The sequence below is a fragment of the Chaetura pelagica genome, unplaced genomic scaffold, assembly GCF_000747805.2.
Source record: "Chaetura pelagica isolate M959 unplaced genomic scaffold, ChaPel_1.0 scaffold414, whole genome shotgun sequence".
Lineage (NCBI taxonomy): Eukaryota > Metazoa > Chordata > Aves > Apodiformes > Apodidae > Chaetura > Chaetura pelagica.
This window is the reverse complement of record NW_009952976.1, coordinates 703,861-708,908: the sequence shown is the minus strand read 5'-3', so window position 1 is coordinate 708,908 and position 5,048 is coordinate 703,861.

Genomic DNA, 5,048 nt, shown 5'->3' with positions numbered 1-5,048 from the left:
AGGCGCGATTTTCAATAAAAAAAAAAAAAAAAAAAAAAAAGCCAAACCCAGAATAATCCAGACAATGTGATGTGTAGGGAGGGCAACGGGCAGTGCTGCTGCAGCAGGACACGCTTCTCCCGTGGGCCTTGCTTTGCCCACAGAGCTTGGCCAATTCAGGCAAGGACCAAGTCCACTGACCCTCAGCAACAGGAGCTTTTGCAGTTGCTGATGTCCCTGCGGTCATGTTCACTGTCAACCCGTGCTGCTGCTCCAGGCTCCCGCAGAGACCTGAGCAACGTCACAGCGGGCCCTGGGTGCCTTTCCAAAGTCTCCTGAGGCCACCCTCTGTCCCTGCCTGTGCCCAGCGTGGCTGTGCAGCACCCGGCAAGATGCACAGGGCGAGTGAGGGGCTATGGGCACACAGGAAAACCAGGGGAGAACTGGAGACCTCACTGCTGGGGGAGAGCTGGGGTTTGTGTTCCTGGGAGGACAGACTGGCAGCACGGCAGGGAAAAGAGGGGAATGGAGCAGCAGAGGTATCTGGAAGACCATGAACACAAGCCAGGGAAGGACTGAGGAGCAGAGGAAGGAGGACAGAACCCTGTGGACACCTGAGGTGTTTACACACAGGTGCAAACATCTCAGGGAGGCGAGGGAGTCTGAGCTCCCTTCACCACCCAGTGAAACACTGCATGTTCCTGGTGACCCACCATGGGCAGCAGCTGCTTAGGCCTCCTCCCAGCCAGCACAGCCCAGCATAACCTCCCTGTCCCCACCTGGCTCCCTGCTTGTCACACTGTCATGCATGATCATCCTCCAGCTCTCCCTCTGGGCTGGTCCTGACACGGTGGTTCCCCTCTGGGGACACTGCCAGCTCTTGCAGGGCACCTGTGAGTCACAGCACTGTCCTTGCCTCCAGCACAGACATGGAGACTCCAAGGCTTGGGGAAGGACTGTAGCTTCATCATGCTTGTGGGGAGCATGGGCGCTGGGGCCAGCACCCATCGGGCTCTCCTGCCACCTCACACTGCTCCCACCAGCACCGGGAGCTGCTCCGCATCGGGAGGGAGACAGTGGAGAGGAACGGGATAGAGACACACCAGGAGAGGACAGCTTAGCCCTTGCAGCCACGCCATTGCCAGCCTTCCACTGAGGCAGGGAGAGGGTTAGACAAATCCAGACAAAAATAGGATCCAACCAAATGAGCCCAGAAAGGGCACAGGTGGGCTGTGATACTCCGGGGCAGAGCTGAAGGTGCTCAGCACTGCTGAGGAGAGCAGTCTTGCTGCATAAGCAGTCACTGTTGGCCAGGGAATTGAACACTATAACCTACAGCCTAAGTGCTAACACGTCAGCACAGGATACACAAATTGCTGATTTTTTTGAAACATAAGCAAAGAAACTTTCCTACATTTCAGATTATAAAACACAACACAGAACAAGTGTATAAAATCGCGCAAGAGAGACTTCACTTGGTCCTTCAAACTAGAAACTTGGCCATTGAGATTAACTGGATAATACAAAGCCAGCTAAGAAAGTTTATTTTATTCTGATAAGACTTTATTTTTGATCTTGGACTTAACTCTCTTCCCCAAAGGGACAGTGATCTTTGAAAAATGCTGTTTTCCTCCATGGAAGTACTTGTTCTAGGAATCTTTTGACCCATCAGTGCACAGAAGTAGAAACCTGGAATAACACACCACCTGACCAACACGTACTCCATCAGAGTCATATTAAGACAGGACCACATCTCTTTGTCATACAGACTTTCAGCACTCAGACAACATCATGGCTGAGGAGATTTTCCTACTCCATATTTTCAAGAAAAAAAACTCCAGGCTTCTCAACATACACCTTAAAATGCTACAAAAAGACACGAGTCCATCCAGCCTTGGCCCCAGTGTTTTACATTGTGGGATGCCTGAGACCAAAGTGCTGTCTCCTCTGAGTACACAGAGTGACTTCTGAGAGCTGCTGTGGAGACCCTGGGTCTTTCAGCAGCACCTGACTGATCTCTGCCCCATGTCACTGAGCTTTCCTGGAAAGCAGGATGAACTGGTTGAACTAGGTTGTCTGAGGACCACAACAGTAATGTGCAAAGCATCATTAGGAAGTGGAGGTCTGTGTTAGTAACTGTGTGCTGACACTTCTCTTGCCTGGCCAGTAGAACTTCATAGTCCAGAACTGGTTGGGGCTGGACATCATCCTTTAACATGGAGTATCCTGCAATGTTGCACAAATGTCTGCCCCAGAGCTGCTCTGCTCACGCTGGGCTGCAAGAGCTCGTGTGAGCTGCCCATCACCATGAGGAAGCCACAAAAGCAAGAACATAGCACCCCATTGGAGAAGCCTGTCACCTCAGTGGGGTGGCAAAGCTTCTCACAAATGGCTGAAGGTGCCTTTTGTCTTTCACAATCTGGGATATAAAAGGGGGGTCGCTGTGTTTCCTGGTTGAAAAACCCCATTGATGTTAGCCAGTGAGGCTTACTGACCTTGAGACAATTGGGTGCAGAGAGCTGGCTATGATCTTGCAAAAAACCCCCAAAAAAACCCTGGCCAGGTGTTTTTCTGTGATACAATTCTGTTGCAGAAAGCACAGTTAGCAAGAGGGCCCCCATTTACTTCACTGCATGTAATTCTGCCCCCTCTCCCTGCAGGGTCTCCATCTCAGACTGTGCTGCTGCCCTGCCAGCCAAATCCACAGAGAGCTCTGTCTCCCCTCCTGTGCCTGGAGATCCTGCTGGCTGCCCTCTTCTTCACCTGAGGATATTGGTGGCAGACTTCATAACTGCTGCTCTAGGAGGGAACCATGTTTCCTCCTGGAGGTAGTTGTCACTTGGCAGGATCTTACTCATCTTGTGGTGGCAGTGGCTGGCTTTCCAGGCCCTGCCACAGGCAAAGCAGGCTGCAGGGCCATGGTTGTCCACCTTGCAGCCACTCATGAGCCTCCTGCCCAGGAGCACAACTGGCTTCACTCCTGCCTGGAGCCTGCCTTGCCAAAGCACGTGCTTGTGTTGGGTGATTGTGGTCTCTTCACACTCTGCCAAAGAAAGCAGGTTGGACCTCAGGGAGGTAAACGCTCATGTTGGCCTGCAGCTGAGTCTGTCTGCTCTTCTTTGTGGTGCTCTTCACCAAGCAGACTAGAAAGGAAGGTGAACGGATGCAACTGCATCTCTATTGTTTGCAGTTACATGCACCGCCAGAGGCTATAGGAAGACCCCAGGAGTGTGGAAGAGTTTCCCAGCTCTCAGGCTATTATACCAGTTAATGACACCATGGGTGCTGGTATTCCCCAGGTGGGAGCTCATCCACCTGGGGAACTTGGGAAGCATCCTTCTCTAGACCCACAGCCTGCTCCACTCCCTCACCTCTCTGTCTTCCTTACTTCATTTAATTATTTTCCCAAAATGCTGTGGCCTGATGCTGGGAGCAAACAGCAGCTGGGTGCAAGGGAGATTTCTGCCACCAGTGAGCAGCCATATCCCTCCACACGGTACCTTTGCCTCCTGCTGGACCCCTGTGCTATTCACCCTGATCGACCTGATTCCTTTCTTCCTCTCACCACAGCTCATCCTGGTCTTCCCCACTTTCCACACGTGCCCTTCCTGGCTGATGACGAAGGCTAAAATACAACAAAGGCAAAAATACCTGCATGGCACGTCACTCTTTGCTGCACTGTAGCAAAAGGGGCTTCAAGCACAGCAAGAGCTCAGGCTACAAGCTGGCACATCCTGGAGCAGTTGGCTTGGCTGGCAGAGGCGTCCCTGGCTCTGTTAGTGCTGCTGCAATAGCCTGATTAGTAGCTCAGGTGTTGCCACAGTCTCTGGCTACAGCCCAAGAGCTAATGACAGAGCAGGTGGCAGATGCGAGGATTGCAGAAGCGTGGCCGCAGATGAGGGGAGCTTGTTCTGAACAGCTTGTTGAGACCAGTCTCTGCTGACCAGCTCAGATGATGAGTTTTGCAAGGTGGATTCTTGCTTTCTGGAAGTCTCCAAAACACCCTTCATCTTTTGAAAGATGCTGCATTTGTCTCTGCCACCCCTCCCAGGATGTCCAAAATTATCTTGGGATTACTGGAGTGACCATACCCATGACCAGTGGTTTACAGCAGGAGGAAAACTCATTAAACTCCAGAGGTGTTTAAGCAGATGTGAAGTGGCAATGGGGCACTGGCACACCACACATGTTGAGGCAGTATGATGTTAGAGGGGCATAAATGTCATTGTCTGATGAAAGACAGCTTTGTCTTACTGAATTCCTGTGTTGTGTGTCTACCACAACTGGACTGAGGCACTGGGGAACTACTTACCCCAAAGCAAAACTTTGGAGGGAAGCTGGGAGGGAGGAGAGGCACTAGAAGCTCTGTAGAATTGTGCAGGCAGGGCAGAAAAGAATGTGCAACTTGACACGCAGCAAGAGCTTGAGGAAACTTTACCAAGCAGGTTGAAGAACTGGTTAAAAAGAGGCTTAGAACTATGACCAAAGAAGAGGTTGATGCAGTTTGACTCCCGCTGAGCTTACAGAAGCAGGAGTTTGTATATTCTTTGTAAGCAAACAGGATTATGTCAAACTACCTAATGCCATCATTCAGCTTGCTTACTAATGGAAACACTGAGGACGGGCTAATTGCTCAAGCCAAAAGGGAGGCAGGTTTTTTGTGATCACCGCGCTGCGTTACCTACGAGTACAAACTGCTCGCAGAGCTCTGTGTGAAGCAGGAGCAAGGATGCAGCTCTGCTTTCTCATGCACACAGAGGAGTCAGGGTACATGGACCCTCTGAATCTTCTCTGTCCCAAGCTCCTGTCATTGCTGCCCTTCCTCAGAGCCCTCCTCTGCTTCTGTTGTGCTCAGGATCAGAGTTGGTGCCAGTGGGAGCCTCACAGGCCCACAGGTTTCAGCCCCGGAGGAAGACAAGCATGTCAAAAGGTCTACTCTTGGGTCTGTTCACTATCTTGATGCTTTTTTCCCTTCCAGAGGCTCCAAAAGCACCTTGATGAGCACCCATGGTCGCTAAATTCAGCCCCATCTTGAAAAGAGCTGCGTGGAAGAGGGTGTCAGGGCAGAC